This window comes from Ornithodoros turicata, chromosome 1, assembly GCF_037126465.1.
Source record: "Ornithodoros turicata isolate Travis chromosome 1, ASM3712646v1, whole genome shotgun sequence".
In the NCBI taxonomy this organism is placed as follows: Eukaryota; Metazoa; Arthropoda; class Arachnida; order Ixodida; family Argasidae; genus Ornithodoros; species Ornithodoros turicata.
In genome coordinates, this window is record NC_088201.1 from 184,777,768 (window position 1) to 184,801,242 (window position 23,475).

Below are 23,475 nucleotides of genomic sequence, written 5' to 3' on the forward strand. Positions count from 1 at the left end.
TCTTTTTCGGTCGTCGAATAGTTCTTCTCTGCCTTGGTTAGCGTTCTGCTTGCGTAAGCGATGACACGTTCGACGCCGTCGTGAGTTGAACGAGCACGGCTCCTAGACCATCGTTGCTTGCGTCGGTGTGTATTTCTGTTTCGGCGTTTGGATCGAAGTGGGCAAGCACGGGCGCGGTTTGTAGACGCGTCTTCAATTCATCAAACGCCTGTTGCTGGGCTTCACTCCAGATAAACGTGGATCCGTCCTTCGTGAAGGCATTCAGGGGTGACGCAATTCTTGAAAAGTTCGGAATGAACCGTCGGTAGTAGGCGCAAAGACCAAGAAAGCTTCGAACGTCTTTCCCGTTCGAAGGAACACGGTAATTTGTGATGGCCGCCGTCTTCTCGGGGTCGGGGCGTAGGCCGTCGCTGCTCACCAGATGGCCGAGAAATCTGAGTTCCTCGTAGCCGAATCGACGCTTCTGAGGCTTCAACGTCAGCCCTGCAGTTCTGATAGCCTCGAGGACTTGCTTTAGCCATTCAACATGTTCTTCGAATGTTCTTGCGAAGACGACAACATCGTCGAGGTACACCAGCCAGGTTTGCCACTTCAACCCGGCGAGAACTGTATCCATAACACGCTGGAACGTCGCTGGTGCTGTGCAAAGGCCGAAAGGCATAACCTTGAATTCGTAAAGTCCATCCGGAGTGACGAAGGCAGTCTTCTCACGGTCCCGTTCGTCGACTTCAATTTGCCAGTACCCCGTCTTGAGGTCCATGGAAGAGAAAAATTTTGCGTTTTGAAGGCGATCGAGCGTGTCGTCGATGCGCGGTAACGGGTAGACGTCCTTCTTCGTTATCTCATTGAGTTTCCGGTAGTCGACGCAGAACCTGAGTGTTCCGTCCTTCTTGTTCACTAGTACCACCGGCGATGCCCACGGGCTGGTCGACGGCTGGATAATATCATCTCTTCTACTTGCGTTCGGATCGTTTCTCGCTCTTTGCAGGAGACCCGGTACGGCATGTGGTGAATTGGACGGGCCTTTTCGTCGACGATGATGCGGTGCTTCGCAATGGGCGTTTCTCTTACTTTCGACGATGCAGCGAAGCAGTCACTGAAATCGTTGAGAATCTGGGGAAGGGTTTGCTTTTGAGTTGTATTGAGTTGAGGGTTTACGTCGAAATGTTCGGCCTCGTGTTCCGTGGTGACCGCGATGCGAGCAGTGTCCATCAGGCAAACATCCGTGGTGGAGTATTGGTCTACGATGACGGCTATCTTCGTGCCGTTCGCCAGGTGTTGTGGCTCCGGGCGAAAATTTGTGACCAGGAGTTCGAATATTCCATTTCTTACGGGCACAATTCCTCTTGCTATCCCAATTCCTCGTTCGAGGAGAAGTTGCGTGTTGCCTTCAGCCAACAAACAGCCAGTCGGTGCTCTCTCGCACGTAGCGGTCACAAGGACTGACGACAAGGGAGGCAGGTTGACGTGCTGAGTCGTCACGGCGGTTACGTCCGTGTTTGGGCGTTTCTCCGGGGTTATTCGTGCCCACCACTTGTTTTCTGCTGTTTCCGGCGTTTTAAAAGAGGTAACTCCATTTGTGAAGTCGATGACTGCTTCGTTTTCGACTAGAAAGTCCATTCCGAGTATTACATCCCGTGGGCAGTTCGGCAAGACGGCAAAGCTGACGACGTACTGGATGTCCCGCACTTGTATGACTGCCGTGCATCGGCCAGTCGGTGTTACGACGTGTCCACCAGCAGTGCCGATGTTAGGCTCATCCCACTTCGTTTGCACCTTGCGAAGCTTCTTAGCCAACCTACCACTTATAATAGAGTCGTCGGCTCCGGTATCGATTAACGCAATCATCTCATGGCCGTCGATGAGTATTTTCAGGTTATTGGTAATTTTTCGAGCGTCGTGTTGGTGCTTCGTTGCTGTTCGTCGAGTTGGAGGAATTGTAACTTGTCGTCGGTCCGCAGCTTCACCTCCCGGAGCTGCAGTCTTCAGTTTTCCCGGTTAGGGCTGCGCCACACAGGTCGTCTTGCCAGTGACGGTGAACGTGCTCTTCCTGGCGACCTGCTGCGGTGGGGGACGGTCGGGGACAGGTCGCGTCGCGAGCCAGCAGAAGCATTCTGCTGCCGTAGATAGTCTTCAATTGCGGCGGGGCGACTACCGCGCTGGGGGCGGGGGGCGTCGGGTGAAAAACCGGGAAGGCCAAGTCGTCGGTAGGGACATCGGCGATAGACGTGGTTGGCCTTTCCGCAGTGGTAGCAGAGCGGTCTGAAGTCGGGAGTCCGCCAAACGTCCGTTTTGCGAAACGGCTGAGAGTGTGGCGGGACGCTCGGAGTAGGTTGGGCAGGCCGAGGAGGCGTCCAACGGTTTCCGTAGTACGACGGACGAGTAGGTGGCACCTGTCTCACAGCGGCGGCGTAGGTTGGTCTCGGTACTTCGGCGTCGGGGGTTGACGATGTCTGGATTGCCTGCTGAACCTCGTCCTTGATGATATCACCGATCGAAGACAAAGGGTCTTGAGCCTTCTCAGGACAGAGGAGAGCTCGTACTTCTTCGCGCACCACCTCTCGAATCAGCTGTCTGAGCGATCCGACGTCGAGGCCAGCCGTCGTGGAGAAAGCCTCGTAGCCCTGGTGTCGTTCGTTGACGGTAGCGCGAGAGTGCAGGGTCCTCTCAATGCGGACGGCTTCGTCCAGAAAAGCGTCGGTCGTGGCGGGTGGATCCCGGGACAGGGCGCGAAAAATTTCTTCTTTTACGCCCCTCATGAGCCGCTGAACCTTCTTCTCCTCGGATGCTTTGGGGTCAGCTCGCCGGAAGAGCCGCAACACATCTTCGACGAAGCCTGTAACGCTTTCGTTTGGCAGCTGGATCCGTCTCTGGAGCAGATGTTCAGCGCGTTCAGCTCGTTGTTGAAAAGCGAACGCCTCGCGGAGTTTGCTTTTGAAGACGTCCCAGGACGTGAGCGAAATCTCTCGGTTCTCGAACCATGTCTTCGCAGTGCCTTCCAGGGAGAAATAGACGTTGACGAGCTTCTGGTCGTCACTCCAGTTATTGAACTTGGCGATCCGCTCATAGTGGTCGACCCAATCGTCTACGTCGTCGTAATACTCCCCGCTGAATGTCTTCGGCGACCGTGCAGGGGCTATGGGTGTGGCAACAGGTTGCGCCACTTGGGTACTGGTCTCCGCAGTCATCTTCTTGCGTTTAGGGGGTTCTAACGGACCGAAATCTGCAGGCAGACCAAGCTGTCTTCTGCTTTGTCGCAGTTGGTCTTCCAGGCCGTTGGACAAGGAATGCCCCGCACCTCCACCAGAAATGTCACGAAGCGAAATGGGTCGGCGAGTCGTCGAATAAACAGCGAACGGTTTATTAGACTACTTGGTAGCAAAACACAAGAGTGATAGCTGTCTGAACACAACTGAGTCCAAAGAATGAATGCTCCAGCTTGGAGCGCACAAGCATTTAAGCGTCGCGCCGAAAAGTCTAGAAACAGCACGTGCGTTAGCCAGAGAGCAGGCGATGTGTCTGGAAGCTTCTTGCTTCTTCTTCAGCATGCGCCGGGATGAGATGTACCGTTTCGTGCCTGCCCTGGAAATTTCGCGATGATGATTCGTGGCAATATTATGACGCATTTCGGCACTTCTTGGTTCCTGTATTGAGGCTACAGATATTTTTACGTGAGAGTGGCAAAAGGCACAGTGTCATTGGCTATGCATGCAATCCACCTCCTATTCTTCAGCACAACCTTGGCTACCACCAACTAAGTGGGACGCCTCAACCCTCTTAGCCATGCCGCTTGTTATGTAAAAGTGTTTATGCATGTGTGAGTTGTTACACCCTCGAAAACCTTGGCTATGGTGACATGCTGCAATTATCGGTAACGGTTCTTCGAGTGCGTATGTGTGAACATGCGATAGGACGGCGACTTCATACCTATTGTATACCGAGGAGGAGCAGAGGCACCCCTCGCGTTGGATCATGTGCTCAAAGTACGTTGGTACCATATCGCGCGCCTCGACGAAAGCTCTTTTGATATCGATGTTCGACCCATCTTCTTCAGCAAATGACATCATCACTGCTTTATCAAGCCCGGTTGACACTGAATTGATTGTTTGCTAAAAACTATCCGGGAAACATGAGCTACCAATACCAGTTTGTTTGATTCCATTAATAACTCGAAGGCGTAGCACACAGGACGTTTGTTTCCTACTTGATACGGGACGTTAAAAGTTGGCCATGCAAACATACGGGGCGTTACACTAGAGGATATAATTTAATAGAAGATCAGTGACTTGGGCTTGTTGGTAGGACTTGATAGAGAACAACTGCAGAACGTATATGTGAATTGGCGAATGAATGAGTGTACAATATATTTAATGAAAAAGGCTGATTAAAATAAATTTTTGTTGAAGGTGCAGTGGTTCGTTGTTTGTCGTCATTCTTGTTCTCGTCCTGTGTAGTAAATACTAACCTCAACTTCTACACAGTAAAATGACTGCAAGTTTGGCACATTTGCCTAAAATACATTATTCAAAGCAGTGCACAACCTGAGTCAAATTTAAGTTAAAGCAGTGCATCATCTGAGCGGTCGTTTTTCTGTGCAAAAGTCGGGTTATAGAAAATAAAATAGGTAAATTGAAACAGACTGGACACAGATAAACCGGTTAAGTGAAAATCAATGTCCCCATCTTGAAGAAAGTGGCCCAGAGCCACCACTGGCCACAATGGTTGCAGAGATTGAGGACAAGTGCCTACCTAGTTGCACCTAAGCATCACACCAGGGGGTGACACAGTCTTCTTTCTGACCACCAGTTCTGTTCTTCATTGCCCCGACTACCAACCTTCCCGAACCGCTCTCTCAGAGTCTCTTAGCCAGCTGGTAGCTTAGCCAGTTAGCCAGCTGGACTCACGCGCCTTCTTCCTATCGAAATTGCTTGGTCCCTGGTCCAATCCAGCCCAGCAACGATCTGCGCTCAAAGCTCTTTTGACATTTCTGGACACCATCGGACTTCGATCATTATTGTGAAGGGGCTCATTATTTTATTTCCCACATCCCCACCAGCAATGGGGTAGAGTATCGCCTCTGGCGATGAACTCCCCACTCTCCATCTCAAAATAAAATTATTCTTCTAGTAAAAAAAGGGAAAAAAATGAGACTGACCACTTACACAACTGCTCGATGTGTCAACAACAACAACAAAAAAATACAAAGTAAAGCATGCATCATAAGACGCAAGTAGACCTGAGGGATGTGACAGGTGTGGCACAATGCTCGACGAGTAATGTCACACGACGAAACTGCAGGCTCGCACGACTGCTAGACGCGTCAACAAAGGAAAGGGTGTACAGAGGAAGCATAGGTTAGCAGAGTAGGCCTATAGAATATACACTTGAAGAAAGAGGAAAGACACTCACCGGCATCATAGTGTTTTCGCGAGCACGCTACTCAGTGAAAGACGGCATTCCTTTTGTAGGCGTCACCATTTGAAAGTTGGCTTCACCTAACACTTCCGTGTGGTGCGGGCTATCCCATTTCAAGGAACGCTGAGCGTTGCTGAACACTTCGTTTCCTCGCTGTTTCGCATGATTTTGCTTATTTTTTCTGCATTGTTGGTACTAACCAAGTTGATGATGTCTTGAGTTATAGTTTAGTGAAGTTCTGTTAGAATAATTGGGCGATGGCAGCTTGCTTTGCCCCCAAATCCGCTTCGATAACGAAGTCGGGAGGTCGAGGCAAGCTGCAATAGCCGTACTAATCTAACCTAACTGATCACTAAACAAAGCCTATGATGTCTTAGGTTAGTTTAGTGAAGTTATGTTTGATTAACAGGGCCATGGCAGCTTGTTTTGCCCCCAAAGCCGCTTCGATAACGCAGTTGGGACGGCGAGGCAAGCTGCCATAGCCTAACCTAACTGATCACTAAACAAAGTCCATGATGTCTTAGGTGAATTTAGTTAGGTTAGACCATAGCAGCTTGCTTTGCCCACAAAGTTGCTTCGATAATGAGGTTGGGAGGGAGATTCAAGCTGCCACAGCCGAACTAATCTAACCTAACTTATTACTAAACAATGTCTATGATGTCAGGTTGAAGTTGGATTTCCCGCCACACAAATAAATGAATCGAAAAGTTCCGCAAAATTTACAAACATACAATTCCGCAATAATAAGCGTTCGTTGAAGTGGGCTTGCCCGCAATACACGGAAGTGTTAGGTGATGCCAACTTTCAAATTGTGACGCCTACCAAAAGAATGCCGACAGGCCTGGTCGTAAATCCCCTCGCCACAAAATCCACCAGAAGCAACACACACCGTCCACCATACACCGTGAGACTCAAACAGAGGACTGAATCCTGGCTCCTTGGTCTTGCTCATTGACCGTGATGTTATCCGCTACACTGTTTTTTTTTTTTCGCTTATGGTCGACATTCCAAAGCTCATCCTCGCTTGTGCCCCAGAGAGGAAGCATCCACATTATATAATAAAGCAGCACGTGCCTACTGCATGATGTCATCACTTCCTCCAATTTTCTGAGGCTGCACCTGTGTGGCTCAAGATCGCGTAGGGCTGCGCTCTAGACAGAAAGCCTTACAAACCCTCCTATTATTTATTTAATCACTATCACAAGATTATTTCCTTTATCGTACTATGGTCAGTATGATAATGTCCGACAATCAATCTCGCATTAAAGTTCAGAAGAACTATTACAGAAAAGCACCTTCACCCCTTTTATTGAATGCCACATGACATGCGAGTGTAATTTTCGTAGCTATAAATTATATTCCCTAATTATAGCAAACAGCATTGATGAAAGCTGAGAAAAATAATAGCTGACCCTTTTACCACAAAGATATTCGAAGGCTACACAGACTTAGATAGAAAACATACATACATACATTACATAGATAGATAGAAAAGCACCCTCGCTACTTTCAATCATTGGAACCACAACAACAATTTAGCAGTAAAATCCTCGCTCATTACGAAAACTGCTACAATTGCTGTCTAGAAAATAGATGAAACATAGCAAGTGAGGCCCTGGAACACTCAACATCATCACTAAGCTGATGTAATGCGCGAGACACACCTTTTCTATGCTCACATTCTCATTGTGCAAGGCAGCGCCTGTGTTTCCAGTCACTACTGACGGTCTCCGTTCGAAAGTCCGCAGACGACCGAGGAACGCGCACTAAACAGAATGTCTTTACAGGAATAGATTGATATCCACTTTATGCTGTGGTTGAAATAATTTATTTATCCTACTAATAATAATTTTCACTCTTGTGTTGTAGTTTAGAAAATCTATTACAAAAAGCCTTAAATACCACTACTAGTCTCATTCGTTATGAAACACAACTATTATTTTAGGAGACATAAAATTCTGCTCTTTATGGAAACTGCTGCTGCCGCTCTATAACATAATTATACAGTTACTTAGATTACTAGGAATCATGTGCTCCTTTTCGTCACTTCCCGTTTCTACCCGCTGCATACCACGTCCTGTCATGCAGTGCATGTAGCTGACACGTACCCAGAAGAATTAGTCGATTTACCGAATACCACTGAGGGTGAAATATGGAGTCGTGCCTTATTGGAATTTTTGCCCTGCGCTCACTTACCAGCATTTCCGGTTAAATAGCAAGTACCCTTAACTGCAAAAATCAAGCACAGCTTACTTCCACAACATAATAGCTATCGAACAAAACGAAATTGTATCTCATACTGACAAGCATGACAAAACACACAACAGGAACAACTATCAACTGACGAACAAATAAATTTCTCTTGCCAGAACACTATTGCGCAGCAATAAGCGGCAAGGATTGCTTCTGCGTAGAGTAAGCACAAAAAAAGGCTCACACATTCAGTGAACAGTGTACAAAGTGTAAGTAACAGTGAAAGTAAGAGATTACCCACATTTCGGTTCGAATGGAGAAGTGCATTCTGACAAGCATGAACAAAATTCACGCTAACAAACACATCATTTTCTCCTATCAGAAAATTATTGAACTGCATATTATGATATACAGTATAGTCCGAATTTTAGCGAGAAATTGAAATTTGAACATAGCTACAGGCACGACAAACGCACACGCTATAACACTGGCAGCTCTATGAAAAACGTGATAAACATTTTTAATTTCATGCAATCGTATATAACTTTATCGCTCGAGTCACACCGAAAGGCAAACACACAATTTACTTACTTATCAAGTGGGGTCTCAGCTTCAAAAACACACACACTCACATTTTTCCTACCCACACGGTTGTGGGTGTGAAAGGGGGAAGTGGAAACACCCAAATGGTCTTCAAACCAGAGTAATTTTTTTCTTTCTTTTTTTTGAGTCAATAATTATCCATCGCAAAACACATCTTCGCCACCGCAAAACAATAAGATTTTGGAAGAGTGGATATCGCCAATCGGCGTCACGAACCAGCAAAAAAAAAAAAGAAAGCATCTCAGGAATGCACGTTGCTCATGCAGCAATAATAATATACATGGGCGACACAAAATTTGTCTTGCATTTCTTTTACTTTTATTGCCTTACACAAAAATATTTTGGAAGGATGCTACAGTATAGAACAGGTAAATGACAACAGAATAGCAGGATTCGCTACACAGTGTAGCTCTAAGCCTTTTTTAAACCAAATCAGATTCCATTTGCTCATCACCATGCTATCATTGACTAAAATAAGTACACTAATAAAACAACTAAATTATTATTTGATTAGCTTTCGACGCGGTTCCTGTTGATACTATGCTTTCTCAAAGCTTTGTGCTTTGTTCTTATTAAACCGCTCCCACCTTTATCACGAATATCAGGCAGCAGAAATGAATGGAGAGAGGGCTTTTTTATTTCTTTAACGGCAGCATAGCAGAAGTATCTAAATTTTCGATGGCTCGCACAAAGTAATGAGCTCTTGGGAATCATGAAATGTAGAAAAATTGATCTGATATTGTTATTTCTTCCACTTTGAGATCAAGATTCACCGTTTCTTATAATAAATACGACGCGCATAAGATGATTATCTTTGCGATAAAGCTTCAGTCCAATTCCTGCAGGATATATTCACAAAGGTATCAAGTCTGTGAGGTGGGCTCAAGACGAGTAGAGGAGTCGCAAAATCCACTTGACCTGTTGGGTCCTGCAGTGAATGGTGTGAGAGTGATATTTTTATTTCATTTGTTAGTCACTCACCCAATTTAGTGAAAGCATGGTGATGCTGAACAATGCAGTCTGGCTTGGCTTGAAAATGTGGCAAATGCTGATATTCTGTTCTCATTTACTTGTTCCACTCTGTCGTATTCCTTCAAAATATTTTGGTGCAAGCGAATAAATGTAAATTGAAATCAATCCGAATTTTGCGTCACCCATGTCTATTACTATTGCTGCGTGGTCAACATGCATTCCTGAGCTGCCTCGTTTTTTTTTTTTTTCTGGTTTGTGGCGTTGATTGGAGATATCCATTACTTCTGCTCCTAAGCTCTATTGTTTTGTGGACGCATATACAGGGTGTTCATTTTTTGCCTTTGCAGATTGCTTATAAAATGGTATGAGAGCGTCAATAAGTCTTTTTGCAGTTGAGTTCCAAGGCCAGGCGGACATCCTCTCGAAGCAAGTGTGCAACTACAAGATGACTAATTAACCAAAATATGTTAATTCACATTTAATAAGGGATTTTACGCAAAAGCGAGGTAGGAGAGTGAGAGACTATCCTAGTTGCGAGCCGCGAAATGTTTAACAAATCATGAACACGCACGTGGGTTGAAATATGCATTTCCAAACTTTCATGTGCAAATGAACCTAAACCGGAGCAGAAGCGACCAGGAACACAGTAAGTACATTGCTTATTTCTCGTCAGAGGGCCACGTGATTCAGAGCGGTGGAGATGACTGGAGAAGGTGCCGCTCAGCCGGCCAGATAAAGCGCTGTCTCGCGCAGATAAGGAAACGTGACGCGCTACTCAGTCTTTTTTTTTTCTTTCCGTTATCGGCTCATTTGCATATCAATACTTGCGGATTCATATTTTAACGCATGCGCGTGTTTCAGGATTATTTTTAAAAATTGGGACGGCGTTCAACGGAGAGAGTTAATTATTAAAAAGTAAATTATCAATTTTAGGTAACTCGACATCTGGTAGTTGCATACTCTCTTCCAGAGGATGTCCGCGTGACATTAGAGCTCAACGCCGAAAACAACCTTTATGCCGCTCTCATAGCTTTTTTTATAAAAAAAAAGTATGTACACCCTAAAAGGAAACTCCCTCTATGTGTCCCATGTTTTACATTGGATCATTATTGACTGAGAGAAAATATATGGATTTCTTTAGTTGTGAAGACACTTTGAGTGTTTGCATGCGAGGCTTGTTGTGGGTATGGAAAATGTTAGTGTGTGCGTTTGGTAATCTTGTACGTCACTTGAAAAGTGAGTTCTTGTGTTTGCCTTTTCGTATAACTCGAGTGATAAAGTTACGTACAATTACTTGAAATGTAGGTTTAAAAATATTGTTTAACAAGTTTTTAATAGAGCTGCCGGTAGTTTGATAGCGTGTGCGTTTGTCGTGCCTGTAGCTGTGTTAAAGCAAATAGTTCTTGCTTAATTTATAGTATATGTCATATTATGCTGTTCAATAATATTCTGATAGGTGAAAATGATGTGTTTGTGAGCGTGCGTTTTTGTCGTGCTTGTCAGAATGCACTTGTGCACAGAATGCAGAAATGTGGCTTATTCTTTATTTTTCACTGCTCAGTGAATGTCAGCACTTGTTTTCCGCTTACTCTACGGAGAAGAAATCCGTGCCCATTCGTGCTGGTCAATAGTGTTCTGTAAGCAGAAATGAGTTTGTTTGTCAGTTGGTAGTTGTTATTGTTGTGTCTCCTGTCATGCTTTTCAGCATGAGCAATAATTTCACTTTGCTCGATATATGAGGGAGGCGGTACATGAGAGGCTCGATATATGTTGTTGAAGTAAGCTGCACTTACTTTTCGCAGTTATGGGTATTTGCCGCTTGAGCAGAAACATCCAAATTCTGTGTCGCTCATCTCTATCGTTATTATTGCTGTATTGGAGCATTCCGCCGCATGAGCAGCGTGCAATCCTAAGGTTCTTTTTATTTGTTGTCTTAGGAGATAGACATCCTATTACATCTGGAGCGAAGCTCTATTGCTTCACGGCCGCATATATGCGGCCCATGCTTTGCGATGTATGGCTAATGATGAGGAGTGATATTGATTTCCATAGTTCTGAAGACACTTTTGGGCCTTTGCTTGTTGTGGGCATAAAACGTGTGCATGTGTGTAAGCTGGGACCCCACTTGACAAGGAAATTCGTTGTGTTTGCCTTTTCGTGTGACCCAAGTGATAAAGTTATGCACAATCGCGTGAAATGTTGGTTTAAAAATAAGATTGATCGACTGCGTGTTTAATACAGGTCTCGGTTGTTTGATAGTGCGTGTGTTTGTCATGCTTATACCTGCGTTGAAGCTTATTTTTCATAGTAAAATTTAGATTATGTTCTATTATGCTGTTCCATAACTGCCTGATAGTAGAAAATGAGGTGTTTTTTAGCGCGTGTTTTGTCATGGCTCTAAGTATGCACTTTGCGATTCGAGCAGAAGTGTGTGTAATATCTTATTTTTCAATGCTCACTGTATGTAAGCCCTTGTTTTTCGCTTACTCTACGCAGAAAAAATTCACGCCCCTTGGTTCTGCTGAATATTGTTCATATATTGTCAATATTGTCTGAAGGAATGGGGGTTTGTCAGTTTATAGTTGTTGCAGTTGTTGTTGTATGTTTTATCATGCTTGTCTCTATGACAAATAAAGTCACTTTGCTCGATAACTATTATGTTGATGATGTAAGCAGTGCTTAATGTTTGCAGTTATGGGTATTTGCTATTTGAGCAGAAATGATGGCACCTGAGGGCATTCCCATGCGTGGTATGTAGCAAGTAGAAATTGGAAGTGAGAATAACTTGGAACGCTCCATTGCGAGTAATCTAAGTGATAGTGTAATTATTTTATAGAGCAGGAGGAGCAGTTTCCATAAAGTGTAGAATTCTACAGCCCCTAAAATTATAGTTGTGTTTATAGTTATTGAGAGTGGATACTGGACCTGGCGGTTGAAGACCACCCTGAGGGGTAGAACACGGTTACGGCCGTAGACCAGGAAGAAGGGTGACTGTTTGACAGATTCCTGGTATCCAATATCGAGTAGTAGAGGCTTATTTAATAGTTTTTCTAAACTGCAATGCAAGAGTGAGAACCATTAATCGTAGTCTGAAGAAATTAAATCAACCACATTATAAGGTGGACATCAATCTATTCCTGTTAAGGCATTCTGTGCAGAGCACGTTCCTTGGTCGTACGCGATCTTCGGTATAGCAACCGTTATGGTGGAGACTGAAACCACAGCTGCAGCCTCACCAAATGGGAATGTTCGCACAGAAAATGTTGAGTGCTCCAGGGCCAGGGCAGTTTTGATAATGAGTTATGAATGTATTCGTAAATTATTTTTGGGGTTCTAACAATTCAGAGTAGCAGAGGTGCTTTTTCGCTAAGTATATGTAGTAATATAAAGTCTTGGAAGTAAAAATCCTTAAAAGCTAGGGTCAGTTGTTATTCTTCTCAGCTTTCATCCAAAGTGTGTTCCACAATCCGTGAAAATAATTTATAGCTACTAAAATTATACGAGCATGCCATGTGGTCTTCCATAAAAGTGGTGAATGTGCTTTTCTATATTATCTTTTCCCAGGTTTTAATACAAGACCGAATATCAATAATAGTATGATAAGGGAAATAATTTTGTGATAGTCATTAAATAAATAATACGAGGCTTTGTAAGGTCACCTTTCTAGAGCGCAGCACTACGCGACCATGAACAACGCACGTGCGGCTTGAGAAAATGAGAGGAAGTGATAACGTGATGCAGTGACCAGCAAGAGGGCACCAGGATTCAGTTCTCTGTGTGCCTGTCACGGTCTACAGACTTGTTGCTCCTCATTGGTGGATGGTGCGCATTGATTCTGGTGGATTCTGTGGCGAGCAGATCTACGAGGAGGCCTGTTTTTGACCGAGTGGTGCGTATGTGGAAATACTTTGATGCTGGTGAGCATCTTTTCCACTTTGTTCATGTATGTTTCTTTAGGCATACTCTGCTGACCAATGCTTTCTCTGTGGTTGCTTTCTTTTATTGATGGGTCTAGCAGTCATACGAGTATATATTTTTTCTTAATGTGACAGTACTCATTGAGCAATGTCCTGACATGCCTGCACATGCCCCATGCAAGCATTGCTTTGTCGACGCGTATAGCAGCGATGTAATTCGTCGATCGGCATTTTTTTCGTTTTTAACAAGAAACATTCATGTTGAAGCGGTATCACTCTGATCCTGACCTCCCTCCATGTTGACGATAGTGCTGCCACAACCTTGATCTGGACGGGAATATTGCTAGCATGTCGATAGGGTTAATAATTTTTCAAATAAATTAATTAACATAATAACCACTTGGGAAGCAGATGTGTGACTTTATAAACGAGAAAAACTATCAGGGTTCACTTCTCTGATTGGCTGTCAAACGAAGGTGATATGCCGCACTGCGCTCCTCGAGACAGCTTTGACAAATCATGGGGAGCATGCACGGACAAGAATTGTAACAATACCAACAACGAAAGTGGGGCATGCACGTGTTCTGCCCGTGCATCCCCAACGTTCCTTGGTCTGGTTACGATTCTTGCCCATGCATGCTCCCCATTTTTTGTGTTTCATGAGGGCTGCCACACCCTTGACCTCAGGAATGAGAGTAGCACTGGCATGATTCTTAATTATTTTGCAATCAAATTTATTTGCAAAATAACCGCTAAGGGGTAGATGGTTGACTTTTTGCAGGAGACAAAAGCATGACGATTCAGTTTCCTGCCTGGATATCGAAGAGAGTAGATGTGCACACTGCGCTTCTCGTGGTGTCTTTGTAACTGCTTTGTTTGGAATCAGGAGTGACCTGCCCATAAATGTTGGACGTTATCGTTCCATTTCTTGCCCGTGCGTGGCCGCAATTTTCTGTCTTCCACAAAAGCTTCCACACTGGAATGAGAGGAGCACTGGCACGATTCTTGATAATTTTACAATGAAATTTGTTCACAAAGTAACTGATAGGGGGCAGATCCGTGAGTTTTTACAGGAGAAAAAAGTCAGCTCTCTGCCTGCCTCTCGGATGGAACGGACGTGCTGCGCTGCACTTCTCATGACTGTTGCTGTTCTGGATAGTGGGCTGATTTGGTGTGTACGTAGTCCTTGTTTGTTACCGGTGAAGAAGAACTTGATACGACTTCAGTTACCGTCTGAAAAATGTAACTAAGTTAATAACAAAGTTCTTCAGCCTGAAGTATAACTAGCAGTTAAGGAGTTACTTAAAAAAAGAACGCGTTACTTCCAAGTAACTTCGGACACAAAATAGCACTACACAGGTGCAGTGCACGTGAGCATTTGAGTTACACCTTGAGTTGCCTGCGGAGGAGTGCAACATGCTTAGATAGTTTTCGTTTATGTCTAATAATTTGAACGCTTTTCATCTTATTTGTATCTTGGCACAAAAGTACCGAGTTAAGTTAAAAGTTATCAAAATAAGCAACTTAGTTACAATAACGAGTTACCTCGAGCACTGCTCTTTCTATTTGCGTTTTTTTCTATAACCTCCCTAAAAACAACCACCGGCTCAGCATTGACTCACATGATGCACTGCTTCAAAATCTGTAATTTTTAAGTAAATACGGTGAACTTGGAGTCATTTTTCTGTGTAAAAGTGGGGGATGCTATTTACTACTATCCTGGACTCTTCTGGGTTCCTACACTGCGATTGTTAGCTTGTTATGATATCACTGAATTACTGAAAATAGGTTTTACTTCAGAAAATTGCTAAACTACTTGGAATGCACTCGTAAAGTTTCGCCACAGATTAAGGCAATCTGTGTTCGTGTGATTTATTAATTGAGTGAACTTTTATAATTAAACTCGAAAAATTGTCAAGCAAAAGCAGCAGTTTTCCTACTGAATTCTGAAGCGTATCACCGTAACACTCTTTTTCAATAAAAATCGCATGTTTTTCATAAGTGTTTTACAAAAAATTTGAGAACCGGAAAATCAGTCGCTGTGTGAAACATGCTCGGTCAAGTTTGTGTTTGTCGAACTCTTAGATCCGCCTTTATGGGGACGAAGTGGAAAGAGTGACACAGTTTGGTTTCGATCGAATACATTGTCGCGCAACTCGTCATGACCAGTGACTACAGACGACCCTCTGTTTACAAACATGTGACGTCATGAGAAGACCGGTTCGAGGTTATATTTTCCTGTGGTGGGCGAGAAGCGGGAAAAACGTGTCGCCTGATAGGTTTTCCCCTTCAACATATTTTCCTCCCCCTCCTTAACCTTTCACGGTGTTCTGCTCTGTGGATAAATCTTCAGTTGTGTGTTTGCAGTCGTCGTGTTGTGCATTCCTCTATATTTGTCCTTGTCTTTTGCTGCATAATATCTACTATGCATCAAGCTACTCAAACCAATCTGTAATCCAGCAGGGACGGATCTAGAGGGGAGGTCAGGGTGTCCTGATTCCCTCTTCAATTCCTTTCTACACATAGTGTTTAATGAACCTAGATCGTATATTTGCCATGCTGACCAAGGCTGGACCCCCTATCATAAAAATGATGAATCCGTCCCTGAATCTTGCCCATGGGCTTATGCCCGATGTAACACATCCGCGAAGGGAATCCATTGTTGTGAATTTTGCACCCAGAGGTATATCCCGCTAGTAAGAAGTTTGTGTAAACGGCGAGGGGCGGGCAGAGAAACATTCCGACCTTTGGGAACATGCCCTTAATTCCGGCCATACCTTGAATTTAGATAAGCCACTAACCTTCGGTAGGGAGAACAGCTGGTATATTCGTGAACAGTTGGAATCCTGGTATATCAAAATAGCAGATACCGCTATCAACAATCATCCGGGGCCATTACCGGAACGTTTCCTCTCCTTGACACATAAGAAGATGCGGGCAGTCGGCAACAGGACATTCTGATGATGGAATCCGGATGGGTTCCGAATTATCATTTTCAAACTGTTTTTACCTGTTGTGTATGCTGGTGCGTAACAAGTCGAATAAATATCACTATTCCCGGCTTTTGTATTATTTTTAGTTACTGAAAAGTGTAGTATGATTTTTTTCTAACATATATGCTTCCTGCTCAAATGTTAATGTGCTAACACTTTATACGACAACTGTTTTAGCATGACATTTCTTTTCGTTGCAGCTACTGATGTGACGAGTCCAGAGAGGCAGTTATTTTTAATCAAGCTATTTAACCTTTTGATGTGATTAGTGAAAACGAACTTCCTGACAGGATAAAAAGCGAAAAGCGAACAGATTAGGGCTCAGCAGAGTGACCTATAAGTGCTATCCTTCATGGAATACTCAACCTCATAAAACGACTACCTGCGTGTTCAGACAGCACTTTCCTTTGTGGCAGCTATGTTATTTCCCTTCGACTAGTTTTTGAGTACCCTCAAAAATTTAATGCAGCAGAGAAACAATGAACAGACAAAACGTAATGAGAAAGCTGGGTACTCCCAACTAAGAAAAATTCTATTCTTGACAACATTTAAATGTCAAACTTTCATGACGTAGGTACAAACACGTGAACACCCGAAGTCATTATCTAGAAACATTATCTCAGCTTGCTTGAGATTAATAGATCTTGGGTATCATGTACGCTTCAAGGATCTCCCTATCCTAAGTGCCCCCCGCCCCTTCCAATTTCGTTATATGGTTCTCAGCGCTGGCAAATGCCAACATCTGTGGTTGCCTGTAAGTCACACATACAAGGAGCAAGTGAGGATGTGTTATTAACTATATTTTAATCAGTTCTGTTACGTGGCATTTATTCGCCACACACTCAGTGGTAGCATTACTTAGGTTTTGCTCTACAATCTGGCTCAGAAATCATATATTTATTATCATGTAGTTGCGTCTCCAGGCCTCGGGAGGATGATCCCAAAGCATAAGACATTTACGCATATATGTAAGAAAACTTGAATGAACAAAGGAAGTAATCGTCACCGTTGCTTCCTCATTGTTTAGCATTTCAGTGACACCTCGCACAGAATCAAACATCGACTAGAACGGGCCCGCAAAACGCATGTGTGAACGAGGGCCCATGCAATAATCTTTCGCACACTCGTTTTCAGATGCAGGCAACACCCATGACACCAACAGATCTCACTAGCTCGTTACTAAAACAAAACATGCAGTCCGCATGAATGACAGGCAGGATTCGTTATTTGATCAGGTCTCCGTTATTGAAAGAGAACGGGTACATCTCTAGAAGTAACAGCTCTCTAGTAATACCGCAAAGGCACCATAATCATCATATACCAGAAGTATCCGTATCGCACAGCGGGGGCCCCGGGGTACTCGGGTACAACGGATTAACATTTCGTAGTGTACCTCATGTAGTAGCTCACAAAGTCGCAAAGCTCCCTGGGAATGTAGCAAAAGTACTTTGTTTCCTATGTATGTAGCCAAAAGTAGTTAGTTGCCTGTGTAGGTAGCCAATTGTGTAGCCAGTTTCGTGTAGCATCATATCACAGAGTGCATAATGAAGATGACTGAGCAATGGGCAGAAGACAGAGAAAACACAACATGAAGGGTTTCTGAGATGGAATGAGATGAGCTCTTCTACAATCAGCACAACAACGAATACGGAACTGCAGACTCTACTAGAACACGTGCGATACACACTGAACAATTAAAGTCTTCGGGTCGAACTTTTGAGGTACACGATATTTCAGAAAAAAAAAAACAATACACACACACAAACAACATATTTACAAGTCTCCCAGCCTAAATGTCAACCATTTCCTTGAACAAGTTGAGGAGCTATTTGCCCGGGTTCACCCAAGCAGGAACCGCACGTACATTTGTGGTGACCTTAATATTGATTGGTTAGATGTGGGGTCTTCTAATGCATTCCGTTTATTATTAAGTTGATACGGGTACAGAAACTTAGTTGCAGCGCCCACTCGCGTAGTCTCAGGGTCTGCCACTTTAATTGACTATATTATATCTGACGATAATAGTAGCGAGAACTACGCTGAAGTTGTGGAGGAATTAATTACCGATCACTTTCCTGTGAGCACTCTAATCCCTGTTACCATAACCGCACCTTCACACGCTCCAGTAAAACCCTCTCGACGGATTAATTACTCTCTGTTACGAGAGAAAATTGTCGGATTTTTTAGCCATACTCAGTATGAGGGTAATGCTGATGACATAGGCCAGTCTGTCGTCTCACTAATTCAAAAAGCAATAAATGAGGCTAGTGTTCACACACGCGGTGATTATTACGATAGGCCGTTATGCCCGTGGATGACAGCTCCCATCTTAGAAATTTTGAGAGAAAAAAATTATTGGGCACGTAAGTTCAAACGGGATAATCAAAATCAGCACTTCAAAAATAAATGTAGTTATTATCGTAATATCTCGGTTAAGATGAGCCGAGAGCGTAAACGTGAATATTATTGTCAGTTAATACGGACAAGCAGTAATCCCCGTCTAGTATGGCGGATTATAAACGAGGCTATGGGAAAGAAATTGCCAAAGCAAGTACTGCCTAGGACGACTGATGATCTGACCTTATTGTGCGAGCAGTTTAATGGGTTCTTTGTTAACTTGGGCTCTTCACGTGGAAACTACATTGGCAGTGTCCCATGTCATACTCATAATGACAATGAGAATACGTTTGCACTGTTCGGTGTTACTTGTGACGATATTCTCGAGGCTATAAATAAGTGTTCTGATAATACTTCGCCTGGCAGTGACAATATCACTATGAAGGTAATACGACAGAATAGAGATATCCTATGTCCAGTGCTGGCTACAGTCTTTAATTCTTCTATTGCTGAGGCTCGCTATCCAGCTATCTTGAAAAGTGCTAGAGTGGTACCAGTATATAAAAATGGCGACTGTAATAATTTAACTAATTACCGCCCCATCTCCGTGTTAAGCGCGCTTAACATAATTTTCGAAAAAGTACTATTCTCTAGATTAACAACTTTCTTTGAAAAACACAATATAATCAGCCCAAACCAACATGGGTTTCGCAGGTCGAGGTCCACAGCTACTGCTGTACTTTCAGCAACTGAAATTATCAACAGTACTATTAATAGAGGTGAATACTGTGTTGGCATTTTTTTAGATTTGAAGAAGGCCTTTGATACAGTTCAACACAATATCCTCCTCGCTAAATTGTCTAAATATGGTATAAGAGGCCACTCTTTAGAGTTTTTCTCCAGTTACCTCAGCAATAGAACACAAACTGTATCTATTGCCGGGCACCACTCTTCGTCACTCCCAATACATACTGGCGTCCCCCAGGGCTCGGCCTTGGGACCTTTGTTCTTTATTTTGTATGTAAATGACTTCCCTAGTGGAATGTCTTCAAATTGCATTATGTATGCTGATGATACCGCGTTGTTTTTTACTAGCAAATGTATAGATACAATTCGAACCAACATTGCTTCTTTTATGCCATTGCTTCTCGAATGGTTAGAAAACAATGCCCTTGAGTTAAATATATCGAAGACAAAATACATAGTATTTCGTTCGCATCGTAAGAGTGTTGACTTATCAAAATTTAATATTATCATCAAGGGCTTACCCATCGAACGCCTTAATAGTATTAAGTACCTGGGTGTTGTGCTAGACTTCCATCTTAACTGGAAGCCACATATTTCACAAGTATGTTCTAAGTTATCTCAAGCGTGTGGTGCTTTGTACAGGGTGAGCAAAATCTTCCCTCTGGCTGTCTTAAGAACTCTGTATTTCTCATTAGTCCAATGTCACCTCTTATATTGCGTTGAATCATGGGGGCACACTTATAAAACTTACTTAAGACCCATTGAACTTCTTCAAAACCGTATAATTCGCACAATATTGAATGCACATCCTAGGCAATCATGTCTACCTTTGTATGAAACACTGCACCTTCTGCCATTTAACACACTGTGTTTTGAAAGGACTGTATTGATGATAAGGAAATGTATTATTACTGAAGGACTAGTTCTAGGTCTTCATCTTTCCTCTGTAACTCGCACCAGCCGCTCTGTGTTAGGGCATCATCTCTTAGTACAACAACAAGCGAATGAGCATGGGATGCGTACTTTACAATATCAAGGTGTAATTAAGTGGAATTCCTTACCACTATCTGTAATTTCATCTAGGAACTTTAAATTAGCATTACATAGGCACTTACTTCACAGTACTGGTCTTGAATCAATATAGATGACACTGTTTAGGATTTTTGTGACTATATTTTTAGTGTAGTAGTATTGGGGTTCAGTGTATACTGCTGTCATATATTTGTTTGACATGTTTCTACGGATCGCACTAGCTTCGGCTATGATCCGGATGGCCTTTCAGCCTTAATGTATCACTTTTATGCTGTCACTGAAATAAAAAAAATAAAAAACAGGGTCGTGTCGATGTGGTTTCACGTGACTGCAGAATAGACCATAACGAGCATTATGGTCACAGCCTAACCCAAGACAACCTTAATTATAATTCGTATAATGATACGCTGCGTGTTTACGTCTCCACTCAATCGTGATCGTGGGCGACTTTACATAATGTTGATGCGGAACCGCTGCCCTCGGTAGGCGACGCAAAGTATATTCTGGACCGAATTCAAAGAGAATTTCGCAACGCAGAGTAGCTACCCTCAACTCCTTATTCGACCTGGGGGAGTTTCCTAACGCAACCCCTGTTATCTTGTGCTCTCACTCCGTTTTGGGCATGCAGAATTATCAAAAGTAACGCAGAGAAGTACCCTCAATGTAGCGAGAGAGAAAATAGACAAGCGGGCAGTGCCCAAATTCCGCCATTATGGAAGTAGACAAGTAGCCAATTTCGCGCAAAGGAGCCGAATGAAATGAAGCAGTGACAAGTAAGATTCGCGACATGACATGTCTTCACAAGCCATGAAAACGCTTTCTCTGGATGGTGTGCCGGACAGAGGCGTGATAATTGTGGCCGGACTACACTCTAAAAAATAAAACTCCTTTTTAGGTGTAATTGGGGTGTGTTTTGGGGGTGTATCAGTTGCTTTACTCCCTTATTACACCCTCAAGAAAAAGAATACACCCTGTTTTTGGTTTGAAATTGGTGTAATATGTGTATGTCCCACTCTGCAGGGTGTAATTTCGAGAATTGGTGTGAAAAAGGTGTAGTGGCCATCAAATTTCTAATGCTTCGCTACGGCAGGTCTGGCAACAGTGTGCTGTTTACTCTGTGTTCTCCATCTTTGGCGGTTGGAGTTAGTTGGTAGTTTTCGTGTTCTTTGGGAAGGTCGTTTGGTGAACTGCAGGTCATTTGACCATCTGAGTTTAGTATGACACTGCAAGGATTATGGCTCCGGGTCTCGAACGGATGCAAGCAACAGATGCGCTGTGCCCATCGGATCGAGTAACTTGTCCCAACGTCTCGCTACAGCGTGCTGTTTGGTAAGTGTTGTCGGTGTATTTTGTCTTGTCGGGTTGATTGAGGTGCCTTTGAAGCGGGTATTTTGAGATTATGTTTGAACCTTAAGTGGAATGCACGGATTAGATCAGAGAACAGTGCGCGTCGCGTTGTAACGGTCACATGTGGCCGTTAGGCAACGTCAAGGGTTATACGTAACAAACGAAGTTGGTGCAATTTGTGGTAGCAAGTAAAGCAAGAGTCAACAACTCAAGAGGCAAGAGGTAGCGGACAATGAAACCACAAGGCCGCAACCCTCTGATTTCCGGTCAGATGTGCTGAGTGAATGGCTGTGCGGGTCTTCTAAACCAGGCCCTGGCAAGTTTGTGTGTTGGCGATGTCAGAATGGTGTAATTGGTAATACACTTGACCAGAAATCAGAGAGGTATGGGTTCGGGTCTCGCTACCGACACTTCGCTGACCCTTTACCGATTGCAGCTTTGTAGGGACATTGGTCTTTTAACTACACTATGATTGTGTGCTTCTTAATTTCTACGTTATTTTAGTATAATCGTCTGATTTTTAACTAGTCATAATATTACCATGGTTTTGGCGTATTATAGCTCGAGTTGCTTTTGCGCCAATAAAATTCAATCATCATCATTTATCGATTGCCTTACTTTCTATCTTGAGCTGCTTGCATGTTGGCGAGGGCTGTGTTTGTGTATACTCAAAATTCTTCTCTACCCTCAGCCATTTGCGTAACTATCATGTAATTTGTGGTTCGCCCTTAATTTGATTAAGGAATTTCACAGTTCATTTTTTCTATCACTACAGAGGCAGGACTTCCCTTGGCCTCACCGTAATACCTTCATCTTGGTCGACAAGTTGGTGGACACTTTTATGTTTTGTATTGTGCGGGGACTATGTAATTCTTTTTGCAGTGCATGCAGCGTATTATAGGTAATCCAAATAAAGAATATGCCTGTTATTTTAACCGTTGTGTTTCTGTTGCCCTTTTCTGTTGCCCTCGGCATAACACCCTTACTGAAGGGTGTTGTCTTGCCTGGGGGTGTAGACATACAGCAAAAGGGAGTCAGTTAGGGTACCGCTAGATTACACCAAAAGAGGTGTTCAGAAAACACCCTTTCTGAGGCGTGTAGGTTTGCCAGAGGGTGTATATATACACCAAAAAGGGAGTCAGTTAGGGTACCGTCAAATTACACCCAAAAAGGAGTTATACTTTTTAGAGTGTACAGGGCCTTCTCTTCTAGTTAGCAGTCATTTCTTGCGGAATCACTTACAACATGATACTAATACCGGTCACATTGCAATACGCAACATTCACACCGTAATGGAAAGCATTGACTGTTACTCTGGACCCACAGACGGACAAAGTTATCTCAAACATCAGGGCTCGCAGATATCGAAATGGAGCAAGAAGAGCCAGACAACAAAGGGAACAACAAGTAGATATCGTAATTGCACCTCTTGGTTTTCGATCAAGTGTCAGCATAGCGTAATTGCGTAAACAGCAATGCTGACAGGTTATGAATACAGGCTGGTTGAATCACCCATCTTGTCTGGCTTTTCGGACGGCTACCATGTTCTGATATTCCAACCGTGTTGATGTTCCTGTTGATGTGGTGTTCAATGTTCACGAAAGCCTTCGTTTTCATAAGTTTCACTTTTTTTTACCGGGTGCGAAACTCACCTCGCCCATGTTTCCGAACGTCAACATTGCATCCCGTATGCAGTAAGCTAATTGCTTCTGAGATGTAGCTGTGTCCTTGAAAGGAAGAATACGAGAGTTAGCAGAACCTGTCGCGTTCCTACTGAAAAAAAGCGACATCAGGTCTGATGTGATTTAGGACAGTGTCTTGATGCTAATATCAGCTGATGTTAACATCAAAGCCGCTCTAAAGCTGATGTTATCATCAGGGCTGCCTGGATGCTGATGTTGACATGAAAGCTGAAACCT

The 23,475-nt window shown here is 43.5% G+C and overlaps 1 long non-coding RNA gene across 1 annotated transcript in view; it reads right to left on the bottom strand.

Moving 5' to 3' along the window:
* LOC135373925 (uncharacterized) overlaps positions 1 to 23,275 on the bottom strand; it is a 34,751-nt gene extending 11,476 nt beyond the window's left edge. Inside the window, exon 1 of the long non-coding RNA XR_010416669.1 lies at positions 23,209 to 23,275. This is a non-coding gene — a long non-coding RNA (uncharacterized LOC135373925). The remainder of the gene's footprint in view (positions 1 to 23,208) is intronic.
* Between the last annotated feature and the right edge of the window lie 200 nt (positions 23,276 to 23,475).